Source organism: Numenius arquata, chromosome 1 (assembly GCF_964106895.1).
Source record: "Numenius arquata chromosome 1, bNumArq3.hap1.1, whole genome shotgun sequence".
Lineage (NCBI taxonomy): Eukaryota > Metazoa > Chordata > Aves > Charadriiformes > Scolopacidae > Numenius > Numenius arquata.
Genome location: NC_133576.1, coordinates 96418760 through 96440675, shown reverse-complemented (window position 1 = coordinate 96440675; position 21916 = coordinate 96418760).

Below are 21916 nucleotides of genomic sequence, written 5' to 3'. Positions count from 1 at the left end.
AAGCTCCAGACTGGAAAGGCTGGTTTCATACTACTTAAGTTAGGCGCCTATTCACCATAACCTTCCTCCTTGTCAAAGGAGACACATATCTCCAGAGGGTGATTTGGCTCACTCCAGAATTAAGCTGTCCTCTGATCGTCTTTGTCTCTTTTCACTGAAGACATGCCTAGGTATTCAAGGTGTTACACACTCAGAAACACCATAGATTTGCTGATTGTAGGGTGGCTTTGTGTTTATTTGAGTCAAAACAGTACTGGGCTTCTCAAAGCATGTGTTCAAAAATAGGATATGTACAGAGTAGGAATATACAGCTTCTACAATCTTGCTGAAGTCATTTGAGACGTCATCAGTCCAGGTCACTCTCAAAAAGACACCTACATCTGGTCAGTCAAATTGTTTCCAAAACTCCACTAAATTGTTCCTTATTAGGAATTTAGATACCTAGCCTGCATCTAGAGACGTTAGGCAAGGAAAGCTAGGATGACCTAAATTCTTTCCCACTTATCATACGTGGTGGCTTCAGTTCACAAGGTCTTTTCACAAAATCAAGCCATACGCATAAGGGAAAAAGAAGACTTAGGAAGTCTGAGAAGGCCAGAAAGATTTTGCAGTTTCAGTCCATAGCACAGTGGTTAAATTACCTGACCACTTAGAAAGACTCAGATTCAGGTCTCACCATTGGTGTATAATTCACTTTGACCTCCTGAAAAAGTACCTTAGTGCCAAGCTAACAGCTATTCTGGCAGAGTAGGTCTTTCATTATTTCCCATTTAGGCTGTTTCAGTTTCTCTTGAATAATTAAACATAGGAAAACAATAGCCATAGGTATGAGGGTTGCACCTTGAAAATGGTCAGGCACAAGTCATTGGAGCTTGGTGCTATATTGTGCTGATCAGTCAGAACATGGACAATGAAAAAACTTTTGGACATCCCAGCTCTGGCTGATTTCTGAACAATGCATTTTTCTCAGAACAAACTCCTATTGATTTCAATAATTATATTCTGCTGGCTGCTCAATGCTTTAAAAAAAACTTCCCCTGATGACTCTATCTAAATCTTTAGCTGTCTAGCCGGCTTTAAAAATCTGAAATACAAAGTTTGGCTTCCTAAGTCACTTAGAAATGTTTATGACAGTTTTTCCTTGCCAAAAATTGGAATATGACAGGATCAAGTCTGAATTTCTGCTTTTTTCTTCCTTGTTATCTTCTTTCCCTCCCTACCATACTGTAATTGAGGTTGTTAATACACTTGGTTCCAGTGAGAAAATCAAAATACCGTATTACAGTAGTTTTGGTCCAATGCATAGCACAGTTACCTCAGATGAGTAAGTCCCTTATTAAGGTCTCTTCTCCAATTAATATTTAGATGTTAACATAAGTTTACTACTAACAACTGCATAAGGAGTGACAGAGAAAGTTTGTCATAAAATACTGAATACTAGCTTGGTGGTAAGGCTCCTTACCAGACATGTGTGAAATGGCAGGACAGGAATGCACTCCAAAGCGAAGTGATATGACAGCCAACCTCTTTGGAAGCAGGGCTTTTTCATTCTTCATTTATTAACTGTGAAAATCTTCTGTTTCATTCCCACACAAAATAAGAACACTTTCTTAAATCTCAGGAAAGTTGTGTAGAGGAACTTTGGGGTTTTCTTGCAGTCCTTGGGGCTTAGGCACGTAGCACAGATTCCCAGGAGAAGTTGTTTCACAAAACCTTTGACTCCTCCCTACATGACATGAGTGGCAAACACACATTAAATACAGTGTATCTAACTTTTTCTTTCTTTTTTCTTTTCTTTTTCTTTTTTTTTTTTTTTTTTTTGCACCAGCAAATAAAGCAAGTTGGGTTATTAATCCAACCAACCTAGTTTTCATGTTTTAACTTCAGTTCCTCACTTCCATGAATGAACGGACATGGAAGAAAGCAGACTTGCATATACACGTGATCCCTACCTTTCTGCCCCAAAACACTTAGTACAAGTACTCCTGTATTATGGCAGGCAAGCATTATTTAATATCTTTTTGGTTTCTTTGTGCTACCTGCTACACAGAGCCCTCAACCTCTGGCCAAGATACTGGTCTTCATGACATGATGGTTGGGGTTCCCCCAATTCTTAATGACAGACTAGAGTTTTGTTTGTATATCCTCAGATCCAGCATATTTCCTCTATCTCTTTACATGTCAGGGTGGTTCTGTTGAACTTTAAAGTTAGTTTTACAATGGTAATTATGGATCAAGAGTTCACATAGTGCTGTACTTGATGTTAATAAGCAGATAAATGTATAATCACTCAGTATTATGAAAAGTTCTAACTGAAGGACCAAAAGACTTTGTCATTTTACTCCACCCTTTGTGAGTCAGTAAAATGGATTGAATTATATAGCAGAACCAGCACTTCACTGTGATGAAACTCATAAAAAAAAAAACACCAGAAAATGTCACTACATGTTGGCAGTTTATAAAAGATTAACTAGCTTATCCATTGGTATTAACCTGTCTTTAATAATAGTAACATTCTTTGCAAATTAAACAGCTATTAATTAAAAAGCTTGTCCAGATATGCTTATATGCCCATGTGAATGTAGGCATCTACCCACCTTCTTAAATAGACCTATATAGAAAGAAATAAGCCTATTTGTGTTTTCAACAGATTATACATAGAATCTAGGACGGATTGGCTCTCAATCCAAAGGGTGACATTTTAGGTCCCGAATTCCCTTTCTGCTCATCCACTGATGTGCAAAGCTTCATTAAAGTAGTGCCTAGAATCGGTGGTTTTTGCAGTCCGATGTATGATTTCCCCTTAAACCAAAACACTTCATCTGCTGCTGAAGGAAAGAAGAGTATGGATGGTGCATATTGGGTGGAGAACCCTGGCTCTGATGTTTTGTGTTTGGGTGATTCCTCTCAATCATATAGAATGTTACAAAAGAAGCTGAGATGGTCCACTGCATTGGGGAAAAAGAGTGTTACCCGTGCTCCTCCACAGCTGGACCAAGTACAGTTTAGAGGCATTGGAGAAGATGGCACAGACAGGAGAACTTAGCTTGAAGTCCCTCTACTGCTTTGTAAATACGAATATTACATGTACTTAAAAATGTATTCAAGGAGGAACCTTTGAAACTCTTTCAGTGGTCTAAAAAATCATGCTTGCTGCAATTTGCATCTGAATATCATTAGATCCTTTTTTCTTCAGCAAGAATCTAATCTTCAAGATTAGATAACCTAAGATCCTTACAATTTTTCTCATAGGATTTTATTAACAGTCAACATACAGTTCTGTCATAAGGACAGGCACTTTCCCTCCATTATTGCATTGTCTGGGTAACCACTCTCCACCAAGCATGGATTTCCTGGCAATGGATGTGTCTGCATAATTTGTGTCTGCATACTTTTGAGGTGCTGTATGAGGAGAGCTGCACTACAAAGGTTCCAGTGCAAGGATTCCAGAGAGCTTTGACTCTTACTCTTATGAAATATTATATTTATGTGTGAAGGAAGGACTCTACCTAGGAAAGAAAGGGTACACTGCTCAGTGTCGATGCAAAAACAATTTGGAATGCAAGACAGCCAGCACATCTTCAAAGGGCAAAGACCTGTGCGTGTGTATGCATGTGCATATAATAGTCATAACTTCCATTTATTACTGCTAGAGTGACAGTGACAGGCTTTAGAGGTCAAATCTATCTGGATGAAGACAGTATGACTGTTTGGTGCTAGACTAAGGCACAGCAAAGTCTAGAGGAGTCCTTTTGCTAATTCCACTTTCACTTTCAGATCAGACCTAAAGAATGGGTAGGAATGGCTTCAGATCTGTAGGAGAAAATAAAGGAGTAACTTTAAAAGGTTGTATACTAAGGGAGCCAAAGGAGTAGAGATGTGGAGCCTAGATATTCACTAATTCTACGGTGTTTATTTCCTGACCTGTACCAGCTCCTACTATCTCTAAAATCCAAAGTGACAGCTGATGTCCAGCGGAAGAGTTGTGCATTACCATCGTCTATTTTTGATAAAAGAAGATAAGAACCTATTTAAATTGTACCACGTTGTTAACCTTAGATTGATTCTGACAGGATTACAGATAATGGGTTAAGAATTTCTAATCTTTGAGATCCAGACCAAAGCCCATGAAACCATCATCTTAAATCAAGGCTTTGTCTTTGCATCTCCTTATACATCGGGCAGTAACATGATACCTTACTACAAACCACTAAACCTAGTAAAAGTGGCAAGCACAGGAGCCTTTTCCTAACTCTGTTAGGGGCTCTTGTTTTACTGAATTTAAGCTGTCAGACTCTAAACTCCGGGGAACTAAAGAACAGCTGCTCCATTCCCATTCAGATTCTGCCTTAAATGACAGTCCCACACAGTAATGAAAGGAAACGATCTGTTTTGTATTGTTCAGCCCACACAGAAGGAAGCTCTCAAAATGTGAATTCCCAGTGTCTTTCTTTTCTCTTTGCAAAACATACACCAAAAGACAGTTCTGTGCTAGGATTATGGGTTCTTTTGTAAGTGTGCCTTATTCATTCATTGACTAGCTGAAAACAAAAGAAAGAAAATATCTGACAAAAGCTTCATACAACTTTGAACTTACGACACCAGCATAAAATCAAATAGCAATGCACACACATCCCCTTCCCCCGTCCCCCCCGATATTGATAATATCTGAGGTACAAAAACTCTTGAGTTTGACTCCAAAATAATTACTTTTTTGTGACTTCCACCTGAATCCTGATTTTTAAGTTCTTGTCACTTACCCCTAGTGGCATTGAATATTGCTTGTTTCTTCCCAGATTCTTAAAGACAATTCTGGGCAAGTTCTGCTCTCTGTGGACCTCACCCAGGTCCATACCTCAGCATCATCTTTGTTTATCTACAGTGCCCATAACATACATAGAATAACATGCATCTTCAGTTATCTTTATTAACCTTGAAGGATTGTCCACGGAGAGAAATAGCCATCTCATCCTAGCTATCTCTGATCTTAGAAAGGTCTGACTTTCCTGTTGGAGGCGGACATGTGTATGAGAAACCCAAACGCTTCTGGAATGGCAGCTCAAAGCCAGTCAGAATATCCTAGAATAGTTTATATGGAACTGAATTTCTACAGCTACACAGCTGAGCTGACTCTTAGTAGAACCAATAAGATCTGGAGAGCTATTCAAATCTCTCTGCAGTAGATGTCTACATCTGGTCAACTGAACACACCATACTCCATTCACTGTATTTGCTAGAGCTCAAATTACTTTCACAGACTAGAGACTTTGCTCATGTGTGCACATCTCCATGCTGGTACATAAATCTCACTCCAAAACACAATTTAAGCATCTGGGAACTCAATTCTGTTGCTTAAACATAGGCATCTACCATCAGTCATAATATACTAGATCGTCTAAAAAATCTGTGTTGACCTGACATTAGACAAGATCCAAACATCTTACACTCTTCTGGGGAGGTAGCTGAAGTCATGGTGGACTAGCCTAAGGAATCTAAGATGTCACTAGACTCATATACTGAACTGGTGCCCTGAAGACAGGTGAGATAAATGGACCCTGTTTATTGAGGGATTCATTCTATTTTGAACATTCCTATGCAATTATTTTAACCCAATGAAATGCAATTTCTAGATATCTGTACCAACATTACTTGGACATTCATAGATACAAAATAGATCTTTGCGATGAGAAAAAAATGAAATTCTTTTTAAAGAAACAATTTTTTAATAAGCATATTGATAAAGACATGTTATATTAATTTACCAGTAATTTAAGGTCTTAAATTTTGTATTTGTGTGTACATGAATGTTTAGCTTACTGAAACAAAATTATTTCACCGGAACACCCAATCTAACTGCCACCATCACCTGCTGAATGATACATTTCTGGCAACTATAGCAAAGTTGCCGATGGGGATGTTTGAATGGAATGTTGCTACGTAACCAAACTCTAAAAAGTGTCTTTAAAACAGTGATGAATGAGTGAAGTCCACGAATAGGGTTTTTTCTGTCATAAATGTAATACTTACATAGAGCCTTTTAATTGCATCAGTAACTGAACTGACAACCAAATAAATCTGACAAAGAATGTAAAAAACTTGATATATCCTACACTGATGGGTGGAGAAGATTTCAGGGAGGCTTTAACTAGTTATTTGCTTAATAACAAGGTTATATTTGCTCTTATGAGTGCAATTATGATTTCATGGAGTTTCAAAATCAGGATGACAACAGAGTTCACATTTTGTGCAAAAAGCTAGGTATACTGTCTTCATAGCCGATAGAAATGTGACTCAGAAAGACTGAAAGAGAAAGATTTAAGAGAAGCTGAAAGACTTACTGTTGAAATAGATTAGCAAATGAACTTTTTGAGAATGCCTTGTCTGTATGAAACTAAACTTTTCTAGTAACATAATTTCCATTTATTACTTATTTTATGTCACTTTTGGTCTGTTTTATTTTTGTATGTTTTCTTTCTTAACGCACTCTGATGCTATTGCAACATAAAATTTACGCAAGTGACAATTCTCCCTGCTTTTGCTTTTTAAATAAAGACTTTGTAAATCCTTTTTCCTAATATATATTCCTGTGTAATAACACAATATCATTAAATTAATGGCACATTGATGGTGTTAACTCAGTTAATTTTTGCATCGTTGGCTTTGAAGTTGTAGATTTTAGACCACACCAATCCCCCAGCCTATCTCAAAATAATCCACAGCCGTTGTGAACAGTCTCAGGGACAGCTCTACCGGTCACATTAATTCATATTTGCTGTTTCAAGTCTGAACTGCTAAAAGCATAAATGCTTCAGTATACCCTGGCTGGATTCTGTATTACACAAGAATCTTGGATCTCCGGAGACAACAGGTTAACTTGTTATTCTTAGGATGTATCAGACCAGGTATTTCAAGTAGAAAAAAACACCCAGAAATATGGATAGAGAGCATGCGAGACCATGGTAGAGACCATTGCGAGAATCTCAGACACATTCCTCTCTCTGGCATTTCCTATGGGGTTAGTTTAGGTGTCGGCATGTTGGCTCTTGTGAGTGAATTCCATTCATAAACACCGGGCTGTACCAAATCCTCAGACTAAGAATTTAAATGTATTACTTGGGATTGTGATTTCCACTCTTGCATCCAAAGACTAAAAATTTGGGTGGCCTCACTGTGCTAAGTGCCCCTGGTGCGGAACTCATCTTTGGTTCCTTAACCAGGCAAACCTGAAGGCTGAGAGGAGAAATGGCTGCTCTCTCTTTAAACTCGGGATAAACATAAGAAGGCAAAAGAACTATTTTAAGCTAAAATGTCATGTTGGAATAGAGTAGGTAGCTAAAAATTAGTAACAAGCACAGTTCAGCGTAGAAAGTAAAAGAAGGATTCTAAGATATAAATGCCCGCTCCCTGAAAATGTTCAAGGCCAGGCTGGATGGGGCTTTGAGCAACCTGCTCTAGTGGGAGGTGTCCCTTCCCATGGCAGGGGGGTTGGAACTCAATGATCTTTAAGGTCCCTTCCAACCCAAACCATTCTATGATTCTATGAAACAAAGCTGTGAGTATTACAAGAGAGGTAATGGCAGGAAGAAACCTAGCCATTTTTAAATCGCTTTTATCAGTTTATGAAAGGCATTCTATAGTCTGTTTGCCCATGACAACAAGGAATTACACGTAATGTTGTAATCCACTCCTCGCATGGTCTTCATGCTCAGTAATATTAATTTGTAGTACAGAGTCTGAAGTCACATGAAGCTGAGGATCTCCTATCTTATTTTAAAGTATTTGTTGAGATTTATGATAAAGGCACAAAATGCCTTTCTTCAGATGTTCTCCTTACTTCACAAAAACAGACCCTTTCAGGTAACAGTAAGATAAAGATGCAGTGAATAATAAAAATTAGAAAATCTAACAAGACAGATGTGACTAGCAAGGATATGAATGCAGGTGGAAATCATGATGGATCCCACAGTAGTTTTTGGCTCAAACTGTTTGCTGGATTTGGCATGTATATTTCCAATATTTTAGTACTTCTTAAGCTGTACTTTTTTTGGTCTCTCTCACAAGAAGTTTCATTCAACACGAATGAGGGATGATTTCTAATTTAATGGACAGTTCATCTTTTTCTGAGGTTTTTGCCACAGAGACAACAGTTACAAACAGTGGAATTAATCTTTCCAAATTTCAATGCCCCCACTCTACTGGTACCTGTTTCTGAAATAATAATCCTTTGTTATAATCAGTGAAAAAAAATAAACATTCCTATCATGCAGTTCACAGTTTCTTGAGGAATATTTCTGAAAAAGATCAGATGTTTAAGAATATAACTAGTTCCAATGCTGCTGTTGACATTGCAGATATTTAAGCACAGGTCACATGAATTCCACTAATAGGGGTTGCCTCTGCCTAGCTTAGGCACCTAATATTTAGGGACCTAGGGAAACATTACAAGAAGCACCGAAGTTCTCTGTATAGTAAATGAAGAAAAGTAGGTACCTAACTTAGATGCCTAAAACTTAATGGGCAATAATTCTTTTGGGATGGCTTGAAAGCACCTATATTTTTCCTCTGACTTTATGAGTACCTACTTTTATAGAATAAGTTCACTTAGAACCTAAAATTAGAAGCAAGTTAGACTTGTAAGCTAGACAAGCAGGACTACCTTCTGCACTGACATCTCTGTCAGATGATGACACAAGAAGACTGACATAGTAGAAGAAAAGAGTGGCTGAAGAGAATATTGATTTCTGTCTACATACAACAGTGATATCTGTCCACGTACAACAGTGATATCTGTCCTAGACACAGGTACATAAATCTGTAGACATGCAAAGAAAAGAGAGAGAAAGATATATGTGATACCAAGCTCCAAACATTCCAAAAATATGTAGGTAAAGAATAAGGTGAGAAGTTCAAAATAAAACCATTTTTTATCAAAGTAATTTTTCATTGTGGGAGTTTTTGTTCAATGAGACTGTCTTGCTGTATTACCTGTCTAAACATACATGAGTAAAGTATCAACAATAGTCTTCTGGATCCACAAGGCAAATAAGACCTCAGAATGGCCTCTCTTGCTGAATAAAACAACAATTCAAAGCCAGTTGGTGCCTCATAACAGCATAGATACCGGTGGTCCTAAGTTTGATAGCAGTTTGCCAAGCAATGCAGTGGGACCCAGGTGTTAGTCTGGAGTATTCCACCGTGCTTCCTTGCCAGTGTTTCCATGTCTACCTTCTACTTTCTCTAGTCATACAAACTGTGGTGATTATACCTTCTTACTTGTATGTTTAAAATAGGGTTTATTCCTCAACTGAATGTTGTTGTAAAACAAGCAGAATGTAACAGCTACACACTGGGTCATTTCTCCTGAAGGGACTTCACTCCTCACAGCTCCTGTTGGAGGAATCACACAGCACTGTAGTTCTTGACTGACATCTTTATGCCAACAATGCATTGCTTTCAGAGTGCATATTTGGAGTAAAAATATAAACTCGTACTTATTGGCAGATACTTTAGAATCAACTTTTACATTCCTTAATAGTTTTACAACAGATGACTCAACAGATACTTCATGCATCTGAGACCTCATTAGGGTTATCCCCCAAATTAAGTGACAACATTGAAAGAAGTAGGTGGGAAATTTGTAAGGAGCTATACTGTTATCAAGATTTACTTAACCTAGTGAATGATTTTCTCTGTTAGGACACCCAAAAGTCTAATAGTAGACAGCCTAATGATTAGAGATCTGCCTCCAGAATTGATTCCTCTTCACCTAATCTCCAATGGAAAAAAGAAAAAGATTTATATTCAGAAGCAAAAGATAACATTTTTAAAATGCACACATGCCAGCTTTAAAACCATATGTTTTAGCACAAACAAAAAATATTTTCTGTATTTTTCTTTGCAAATTTCACTACCAGACACTTTCAATATGCTTAATTTGTTAAAGTACATCAAGCATGCCATTTAAAAAGGAGCACTCATATGTTACTGTGCTTACTTTCACCATAAAAATAGACTCCCAGCACTCAGAGAAGATCAAGGGAGTCTCAAAAATAAGTATTTTAACTCATGTCCTAGACACCTTTGAATCTGCTCTACACTCAGAGCAGAGCGGTTTGTGCATGGGAAGAAGAGCACTTGCTACTGTGCAGAAGCTGATTTTATGGAACTTGGCTTCTTTCAGAGCAATTAGAGCCTAATGGCCTTTAAAAAGAAATCCTAGTCTCACATATTTATTAATTATATCTCCTGGGACACAGAGCATCTCATCTCCATTTCTTCTTTTCACACTCAGGGTCAGAACAGGGGCATTTTTTGACATCATTCAGTTATGTTTTTTTATTGATTTTTTTTTTTCCCCCAGGGATGACCTCAGCAGATCTGCATGGATGCAGCTGAAAGCAGCAACTGTCCACTTACACCTCTTCTTCCAAGGGCGTGATTTACCCAGGCAGGTGTAGGCAGACCTGAGCTCATTTTTCCTTCCCTCAGAGCTAGCTGACTGAGCAGGAGCGCGGACAGGATGAACTCAGGGCTGTCTGTACCCACCTGTGCAGGCATGCTCCCTAAATTGTTAGTCACAATTAGCGTTAACTCCCTTAACGCTATCCATGTAAAAACTGGCTGCAAAAAGCCTGCTAGGTGCAGAGGGTCTCTCTGTCAGCAATGGAGGGGGTGGGCAACTGAAGTGGCAATTCATCACACTGCAAGATAGGGTGATGAATGTCCCTTTGAAGATGTTGTCCTTTTTTTTTTTATTCTCTAAAGGAACTGCAGCAATTACCTTAGAGTTATGTCTAAGGTTGAGACTTTGGAGCTAGGTGAGAGGAATCTGATCCCCCAAGGGCACAGCTCTCAGGAACCAGCAGTAAGACACTGGCCAACGTGACTGCAGCTGCCTTGGTCTGATGTTCCAAAGGGTTAAAGCTATTGTTTTCAGAGTTTTGAGGCATGGGATATACAAAAGCTAGAGCTTGGAAAACGTGATGTCCTGGTACGGTTTTAAATTGTTAGCAGGTCTAAACAGATTTAGGTAGCAGTCATGGGCATTTACATTTAGGAACCATGGTCTATTTAAATCCTAATAAATGTCTTCTGCTGAACTGTGTCAAAACAACGTGCAAGATACCTTAAGTGGATCCCTTAAACAAATAATATTAAACTTGCTTAAATAATGCCCTCCAGGTATTATACTGAAACACCTGTTTTCTTGAGCAACATCTACTCCCATGGGAAATAAGTTCAAAGCCAATATAGTAGCATGCAAAATGTTTTTGCCAGATACAAATACTGCCTACGTTCAGTATTGCAAATGGAAATTTTTTTTTCCATTTGCAGTCATCTTTCCTTAATAACCCAAGATCATGTATACAACATGACTAGTTTTATTTGTATGAAAGAGATTATAATTGGAAATATTAAACTGCAATCCTGTTTTTAAAAGCCTTTGTTGAGTTTAAAAGAACCTTTACCTAGATAGGGTTTTAATGTTAATTCAGAAAGGTGTACAAAAGTTTCTGTAGTTCAGAAACAGTTTCCATTTGGTCCTGAAAGAGAGTCTGAAATGAAACCTGTCTAAACAAATTAAAAGATCCCAGTTTCCTTCGATAGGCTTTGGATTAGGGCCAGCTCCTGCTCCCACAGATTTCAGCAGTACAATATCTAACTGGGTTGAAACGATCCAGTTCTTATCTCTCTGTATATCAAGATTACACAAAATCAATAATAAATATAAAGTGAGATTATAATTAGGCCTTGCTAATGCTTCATTATTATTCAGAGTTAAAATCTAATTTGCAATGCACGTTAGTTTTGGGAAGGATGACAGAAGTAGAGAAGAATGAAGGGAAACAAGTAAAGGCTGCATTGTTGGTGTCATTTCTGCCTTTTAGCTGATAGCCTGATTTTGTTATAGTCAAAGGCAAAGCTGTAATTGATTTCAGATAGGACAGGATTTTATCTGTTGTACCTCTTGTCTGTGGCTCATTTAAGAATCATGGCAGTTAAGTCCTCTGAGCAAGCAGAGAAGGATACACTTGATTATATTTAGAGACTTTTCCACTACTCAGATTTTTCCATTAATTTCAGTAGGAGTTTGATTGAGCCCTTTGCAAACACTAAAACCCACTGAGGGCTGGGCGTGAGCATTTCCAGAATTAATGGCAAATGAACATTTTCAAAAATAATGTTCCAGCTAAAACAATTTCCTAGTAAAGTATTCACAAGCAGCAGTCTTCCTGCAGTTCTCAGCTATGCAAAACAATTTAATCATACCTTAAAGCCAACTGGAAAAAAGTTGTCTAAGTTTCAGTCTCTCCTAGAAATGAAACCGCTAACATTTCCAATGATCTTTCCTAATTCCTGTTGGAAACAGCTTTTATTGTGGTACCTACCAGCTTGGTCTGCATTCTCTGGAAGTTATCTGCAATGAGATGATTACCTCCGAGCAATTAAACAGAAATTTAGAAATAAACACAACCAAATAAACCAAATAAACAGATGAGATATCTTTTTCCTGGTTGACTCTGCCCAAGTCACAGCAAATCAATTTCTTCAAAAAGGACTCACATCTTTCCAGGCAGTGGTCAGGATTCTCATTTTAAATGCATCAGAGAACTAACTCTTTCAGATTCAGTTGGACTCTCCATACATGTCAGCTGGTGTCCCAGCAGCATCTCCACTTCTGAAAAACTATCTGGAGTGTATGGGCTCTACCTACCTGCACACCCTTACTTGCAGCTTCTCACCTTTTACATTAGCTTTGTGGCTTGTGGCTTGGGCTTAGTAAAAACCAGCAGTTTCTGCCAGTTTAGAGAAAGGGACTGAAGTAAAGGACAGACGAAATCAGTAGAATTCAACTGGGTTTGAATTCTACCAGACCAAAAAAAACAGCCAACCAACCAACCATTAAGCAGTCAGTTTCTTCTTATCACAAGTAAATGGTAGTGGGTTAGATGAAGAAGGTGGCAAGCTCAGAGGAGATGTGGCTTTGCCCCTCCTTGTGTTATGAGAACATACGTACCGAGGCCAAACCTCACTTTGCAAGGCACCGAGATAACCTATTTCCTCCTGGAAGAGAGAGAAATGAGGAAAAAGTTGTAACTCTCAGGAGTGGCAGCATTATTACAGGATCTCCTGGTGGGATAGCAGGGCAAGCCACTTTACCTGATTCATAAGATAGTATAGATCTGTCTATTGGACTTATTCTCACAAGGGAAAGCTTGCAAAAATTATTTTTTGTGAGCTCAACTCAATTCAACTGTTCAAGCTCAACTATATTATTGCTCAACTATATTCTTACATCAGTTCATAGCTTAACATGATGAGTGTGTTTTTCATGAGTCCAAGGAAAGGTTGAAAACTTGATATCATCCAGATTCAAAGGGAAAAGGATGGAAAAAGTAAATCTCATTGGTGAAAAGGAGGGCTCAGCCAGCCCTACAGCAGTTTGACCTGAAGATAGCCTCTCGCAGCCACCAATGCAGCTGTCAGTGGAGTTTTTCAATAGCCAGATGTTGTTACTGGAAAATACATTCCAGAGTTCATTGGAGCTACTTATAGTCCTGACCTTGTGTGACCAAGGCAGCTGATTCTGTAGCTAAAAAAAGGTATTGAGGATTAAGCTGAATGTGAAGCTTCAGCTATAGAATTATACGGCATTTTGTTAGCAAAAGAATAATGGCTAGAACATGCATGTGCCTCTTTACTGTGCCAACACAACTACTTTCCAAAAAAATTTAACCTGTTCTATATATCTCATGAGGTGAGCTTATCATTCAAGCAATGGGTGGAGCTGGTATATTTTCTTGCCTTCTGTGCATTTGGCTGATTTACTGTCTGGTCCCTTTAAAATTCTTCTTGTCCTTCAGGGTGAATACCATAAGATAACTTGAAAAAGATTTTGTAAAAAAAAAAAAAGAAATGCCCTCCCTTTCTGCAGAACAAGAAGGATTTTCAAGGTCCTGGAATGTGCTTGTTCCTCAGCCACCCACAGAATGCGTGGCAAAATTAAATACATCTGACACGTAGAGTACATCATGTCATGTCTGCTGATGTGATCCAACAGAGTACTAAGCATTACTCAATGCAAGGCTTATAGAAACAAAAAGGAGATGCTGATTGCTTAATATTTACTTATAGTTTGCGAAACAGGACATATAATCACACCTTGATTTCAGGACAAATTTTTCCTAATTCCTGTGCAGAAAATAAAATTCAGTTAGACAGACTAACTTCATATAATGTTTACTAAAATATGTGATTGGGGGCTTAAAATTATAATGGGTTTGCAGTATGAGATGTCCCTTTTCAGCAGTGAGACAGTAGAGGGAGTGGAGGACTGATTATTCAGAACCAGACCCTATAAGCAGGGACTATTGATATTCTTTTACGTGGTCTGAGTCTGCACCTGAAATGCTATTAAAGGTACTGCACTACCATTTCCTGTATGAGCTGTCTGAGAAATCCATACAAATCTGCAGTAAGTTTTGCAATTTACCAGGTTACCTCAAATTTTGACCCTGTGTTGTACCTAGAAAAATACCTGCACAGTTTTAATGGGATGAGAAACAGTACTTCCCAGATTTCACCTAGTGGATCGGTGTCCTGTGATATTAAACTTTCATTATACTCTGTGTTAGGCATGCCCTGTGGGTTTGGATAAAAGCACTGTTAAACCTTAACCTCTCCCCTCTTTTCTCACCATATCCATTAAGCAGACAGCAGATGACAGCAGTCATTCCCACCACAGTCTCATTTTTCGAGGTCTTTTATTTTCTGTAGAAATAGTGCCACTTCAGCTGTTTTTTTCTTTTAGTACAGAGTATTCTTTTGGCTTTCTCCATCCCTTGCCATCGCTAATGCTGAAGAAATGCCTCTTTAGATAGCATCTATTTGGTCTGCTTAGGGGGTCTTTCAGAGGTGCTCAGATCTTCATCAGTGTTTAATTTCTTGTGTTACTGCAGACAGTCTTGAATGTGTTACAGCCTCTCCATTATTTCTTCCTTCAGTTTGCCGTACCCTAAATATTTCAGAATTTCTGGCACCTGCCTTGTAAAGCTTACATTTTTCTCTACAATTTTCAGTTATTTTTTTCTATTCTCTGTTGTATGGGAGGACGTTTCAAAGACTGTACCTAGGGACTTGATTTTTCTGGTCTTCTTAAATGCATGAGGTGTCTGTATCATACAGCTTCTCTAATACATCCAGGTTCTTAAATGCAGTCTCCGCTTTGACAATTTTTAGATATCTTATCAAATGTATAATCACTCAGTAACATTCTGGAGTCTGTTGATATTTGTACCCATCAAAGAGACATTACATTAAAATGCACTTTTAAGAATTACAACAGAAAATCAGTTTTTATAATTATGAATCGGAAATGTATGTTTTAGGGCATCTAATAAGAGGAAATCTTGATAAAAATCAGAAAAATCGTAAGTATGGAGAAGAATTGTTTTACATGTTGGAAATTTACCTTCTTTCATTGCATAAAGACCTTCTGTCCAAGAAACATCTCTTTTTGGCTGACTGTACCTAGTTATTATTAGCAGTAAACATTTCACTAGTCGTTCATAGATACAGCAAAAAAGCAAACAAATTTATGAATCATCCAACCTAAGGTAAACTTTGAACCAACTCTGCTGTTAACTCCAAGATTAAATTCCCTTTGAATATCTATGAACATTTTTACTTTTATACTTATTAATGATAAAGCGCCTTTTTTGACTATCAAAATCTATTTCAAATTTCTGTGAAAGGAGTATTTTGTAATGGTGGTATCATAGCTATGAAGATACAAAACAATTTTTAAAGGAACAGTAGAGGCTCATGGTTTTCTTTCTTTTTTTCTTTTTCTTTTTCTCTTTTTCTTTTTTTTTTTTTTTAAATTGACACTGCTTACCTCACAGATTCCTGTGTGAAAATTAGAGCCTGAGTTTATAAAATTACCAGCCCTACCTATGTCAGATCTTCTCCACACATTTCAGCTGAAAAATTAGAGAGGGGACATTAAGCTTTATGGAAACCCACAATTATGAAGAAACAAATGTGTGCAGAACCATTAGAGGCGCATTTGAAGAGAAATCTGTGAAAAAAGTGTTGATTACCTGACTGAAAATGTTTGCAGAATTACGAAGCAGTGGGGGATTTGATTCTGCAGAGTCCTCATCACCAGGGAGATAGTTTTGGGACCATGGCATACTGGGCTGTCTGGAGTACACTAACTGTGATCCTCTCTGGGCTAAATAGCTCTTACACAAATGACTCTGCACCAGACTGAGTTTTTATAGTGTGTAGACACTGCTAAAACAAAGGAGGCCAGGGACTGAGCTCCAGCACAATCCATCAGGGTCTCCCAATGATCCAGCCCCCTCATAAGAGTAACTTATTCCCCGTGTTAGGTCCAGGGTGCTCCAACTAGCTCCTCCCAAGACAATTTGCTCTTGGGAGTGAGCACTAAGCAGCACACAGAGGAACCAAGCTGTGGCAGGTGGCCCGGGTCTAGTCTGGGGACTTTAGTAGTATAGACATGACCCCACCATTAGGCATCCTTGTACCCTATTCCCAAGACGTGCTGAGCCCCACTGAAAGAGTAGTGAAGAGACAGTACTTATAGGCATATATAGGCTAGTGACTGCTTGTAAATTGAAAGCAGGGCGGGATTGTAGCAGCGCTGGGAAACTATACACTTACAGTGGACACTTACTCTTGTAACTGATTATAATGGCAAATTCATGCACAGAAATCAGACCTCATCTCATGGTGAAATGTCTTTCAAGTCATATTGCTGGGATTTTTTTGAAGCATGGACTGCTAAGCCTGAAGCAGCCCTCCAAATACCCTTTTCTGTTAAGGAGATGGGACTTCATGGACAGATTTGGGAACTTTTGTTACTTTCCACCCCACCCTCCTCTTTAAGGGACCAAGTAAGACGTCTGGACACTGTGAGTGCTATCTAAGACATGGCTGAACACAAAGGAAGGACACACCTTTCTGGATTTCTGTCGGGTTTTTAAGGCATAACAACCTCTGTCTATTTTCTTCCTCTCATAGCAAAGGAAAGGAACAATGATTAGAGGACAGAGGAGATCAGTTTGAGACCATAGCTCACAAGGTGTGGCACTGCCCTCTCCTATCCAGGGGGAGGGTGGGAAAATGCAGCAGGTAGAAAAAGCTTCCATCTTCAGTGGATGAGAAGAAGGCATCCGAAGAACTGGTTACATATGACCAGTCAGGAGGTTCTCCCTAGGGGAAGCCTGGGGAAAAGTTTAGGACCACACAAACCAGACAACTGAGAGGGAAACCATGCAGCCGGGAATGCCGAGGAAGAAAGAAATGTTAGATGTGAAAGTCATGCAGCACCTAGTTTTGGTAGCAAATTGATGCCACATCCCTTCTCTCCCTTTTCTCTCTCTCTGTTGTGTTGACACACAGAAAAGTGAGTTTTCAGGATATTTTTAGGCTATATGGGTGGACAGAAACAATAGAAATACATTGGCATCTCCAGAGGACAGATCGTCCAGCTATCTTCATTACCTATTTTATGATGGAAACAAAAAAGAAGTGGAAATGGAAAGAAAAAGGCTTTGCATTAACAGAGTGAAGAAAAATTACCACGGGACAGTTATTCTTTCTCTGAGTGCATTTACATCTCCAGAAGGACAGTAGCTTAATGTGATGGTATGTGTCTTAAAACAGGACCTTATGCCTGGCCATCTGTTAGTCCCATCTTGGCTTTCCCTCATTTTCATAACCTAGTGTTTGCATCCCTCCAGCACATGTTCATTTCTTCATTTTTAATCAAGTATTGAAATATATTTATGAAATGGCTAAACTCTAGGGAACAATGAGTTCTTAGAGTGGTCTGAATGAACTTCCAAAAGTGATCAGAAAATTCCTTCACTTTCTCACGCAGTGTTATGACTTGACCTGTCTCTCTTCTCCTTTCAAGATATAGAAGTTATATGTTTAAAAAGTTATAGTATTTTTAAAAATTTCCTCTGAAAAGTGAAGCTTCGTTTTACTCCAATATCATCTAACCTTTTTTTTTCCAGATGAAAAAGCCATAGTCAGACATAGTCTGCCATTTGTACTAAGACACCCAATTCTCCCTGACTGGAGTGTTGGCAAAGAACTTGGTATCTCAAATGACATGGGAAATTAAATCTTTCAATATGAGTGAAAGAACATGTCCACAGGGAGGTCGGTCTAAAAATCTGTGCAAGATTTAGACATAATGTTTATGCACCATCAATCTCCTGTAAGGAGATGAAATAAAGAACTCATTTTGATTATCAAGAGACATCAAAAACTAGATTCCTGATTTAAATGTTCACATACATATAGGGGCTTTTAACTGTTTCAGGTTGCTCAAGCTGCTATCATAAAAGATCTTGGTGCTAAAAGCACATCCTGAAAATCAAGGTCCTTTAAAACTGTCTCTGACTGAGAGCTGAGACACTGCGGAGGGCAGAAGTCGCGCTTGTCACACTTCTCTGAAGAAACACTTTATTTGGAATTCTGAAGCATGTCAGCAGCTCCTACTAAACACTTGCACCTCTCGATTTTTTCTCGAGACAGCTTGAGCAATGTGACATATAAGTCAGAAAAATGCAAAGACATTTACATATGTATTTAATACATGCAGAATAGACTCCAGGATATGCATTAGACCAAATTAGGCACCCAGTTGAGCTGATTGAAATATTTTCCCTCTGTCAAACCCTGTTTTCAGCACCAGGTAGACACAGAAGGGGCTCTCCCTGACCTGGTGATATGGAAATGTGACAGAACCCAAATTAAAGGCTTTCTGTACCTTTTTGGGGCACAGGAAAGCTTGAATCCAGATCAACCACATCCTTATTAGAAGTCTTATCTAAGGTAAGATCTTATAGCCATTGCCTCCTGCTATATCTGTACAGCTTGTAGGAAGAGGTGAATATTCAGAAGCTTAAGGAGCAAGGCAGATTCTGCAAAATCTTGCGGGGCTTGGCTGGGCTGTAGGCTTGAAGTCTCCGCTCTGCTCAGAGCAGAGTCTCACAACTTAACTCCATCATGAGATGCCCTCACTCACGCTGCAGGCGATCTCTGATGGTTTTGTTTATTGTTTCTTTCCTTCCTCTCAAAACAAACAAAAAAAAAAAAACCAAAACACACCAGAGCTCTCATTTTTGTTCTCCACCAGAAGCAAACCACAGAATGTCAGAACCTCTGTGAACTGCAGGCATCATCTTCTGGCCACCGTTCAGGTGTAGGGCTGCCCTTGGCACTTGGCTTGCTCTCCACTACGTATCCACTGTTTCTGTGTAACACCACCCTCTCTCTTTTCCCTTTACTACCACTTGCACGCCCTCTACACCGAGCTTTCCTGGCAAAGTGTCTGAAGAATGAGTAAACAGAAGAATACATAAGAGTTTTGAGGGAGCTACGACTCCTTTTCTCTTTCTGATTCGATCCTGCTTTGGTCTTAACCGTCTTGTCTTTTTTTTTTTTTTTTTTTTTAACTGAAGTTATGATTTTCTATAAATGTTTTTCAGAAACAAAGGGAATGACAGCAAAACCGTCCCATTTAAATTGTCAAAAGAAGCAACATAGGTATGACTGTATTAGGAAGGAAGAAAATGATTCAGAATAATTGAAAGGCAATAATGAGAGTGCTATATAACAACAGGGGAAAAAAACAGTTGTCATAATAAAGAGGCATCACAGTTTTTAAAAGGTCCCAGAGAGATTCATTTTTCCATCATCTAAGAAAGCAACCCAGGTAACCCAGAAATCAGTAGGACTCTTAAAAGAATGTCTTATGAGGCTTTCAAAATAAATGTATCTTATTTGTGACAGGAAAAATTCATAACCTTAAGATGTTGTAATGCTATTCCCTGTGTTAAGCAATTGCAAGGCAGCTGAAAGCAATGTGAGAGAAGGGGAACCTCATCTACACATCAGAAAGTGGCAGAATTCAGGTTGTTTATCCTAGATTTTTTAACCAGACGGCACTTAGATCTTTTGCTAAGTCTTTAATGCCTTGTTATGAAAGGCAGCTATCAGCTGAAAAACTCCAGGCCTATTGCTGTAACCAGGATCTGCCATCAGCTAGGATCCAGTATTTAAAAAACGATGTCTAACATTTAGAACTGAAATTCCCTGGACTCCTCAGAGGACCTTTCTCTTCACTATTTTATTATGCCACTTTAAGCTGCTTTTGCTACAAAAACTAGAAGACTCCTTCATATTGCATAAGGTATCTTCATAGTCTCCGAAAACATGTGCCTCTAGTGAACACTATGCAGTCAGTAAGCTTCAGTGGAGAGTACATAGGAGAAGCAGCAAGGCAGTAGGTGATGAGCATCCTGCCTTGAGAGGTCCTACAGCCCAGCTGGGGATCGTCAGGGAAACCTACACAGAGCAGATTCACTCAGCAGACCTTACAGCCTTGTACATACCACCCAGAGCATCCTGGGCGACAGTCAGATAGTCTAAGGTTGCAGTTCCAAATGTGGCTGGACTTGGTTCACATTTGACCTAATAAAATCTCCATGAGAGATCTCTCAGGTACAAACAAACACGGATAAGTGTCTTTTTCTACTGTGTTCATTGGTTTGAAATGCTGTGCATATCAAAGTAACCTCTAAAAGTGTGGATATCTACTAATTTTTGGAGGTAAAAACCTTCTTAGCCTAAAAGTTCCCTTGGAATGCTATCATGGAGAGAAAGTTTAGTAAAACAGAACTATTTGCCAAAACCCTTAGTACAATGATAAGCTGTTTGTGTCATTCATAGTTCCACAACCCAACTCTACCTGACAGCGCACAAGTCAATTTGCCAGAAGTTTTATCTCTGACGGCAAAGAGGAGCGGCTGTTTCACCTTTCTCAGGCTGGAAAAGCACCTCTCACCTCTCTTCTCTCTGCAGAGTACTCTGAACTCTTGAAAAAATGATGAGCAACCCCTTGCACTGAAAATTCCTGCATAATGCTGAAATGTTAAACATAAGAATTATTTTTTTTTTCCTCAGCAAATATAAACACATTCCACTTGAAGGTACAGTTATAAAATAGCAAAGATATGATTAAGGAATTCCATGTGGATTCATTACAGGCTTTCATTTCTGGTAAACTAATAAAGCTTTCCAGCTCATTTAAAAAAAATAATCTCCAACATTACACAGGAAGAAAAAATTATTACTCTTTGGGTCTCTGATAGGATATTAGCAGAAAGGCAAAATATTATCTATGCCAGATATACAAGCCAATATCGCAGAAAAACTCATAAAGTATATCAAGTCCAGGCGAAAACATAACAAGCAAAAAGCAGAAAATCACTTGAACTGTAGCAAACTGATGGTAGACCCATAAATATATCTACTGTGCTCCCAGCCAAAGCAAAAACCTCAGAAACACATTTTCAGAGATATATAATTAAGACTGGGAGAAAAAAAAAAGAGAGAGAGAGAAAATTAACAATAAGCCCAAAAGCTTTTTACAGAACTGTAATGAAGAAGGAAAAGAACACAAGGTACAATAATAAACCAGATGAGGTAATAATATACCCAGAAAGAGTTGAGAAGAAGGAAATTAGACAAAAGTCATTCCTAGTTCAGCTCAGTAGCAATTTAAAGAAGCAAGAAACAAATATATGTATGTGTATATATATGTTTAAAAAAACCTTCAAGAGCACTGCCAAGATTCCTTGTGGTGCTATTTCTGTGCATACAAATATTCTTCCACAAATGCGTGCAAGTGGTCACATGATGCAGGGCATTAAGTACAGCAAACAAGTCTTGTTTCCATTCACAGCCTTTGAATTTCTCTAATACTGGGTTTCAGAATGAGGTGGTCTGAGGAAGAATTTGCTCACTCCCAAAGATTTTCCATAACGACTTAGAGAAAGGAAACAATACCAGTCATGCTGCATGAACATTA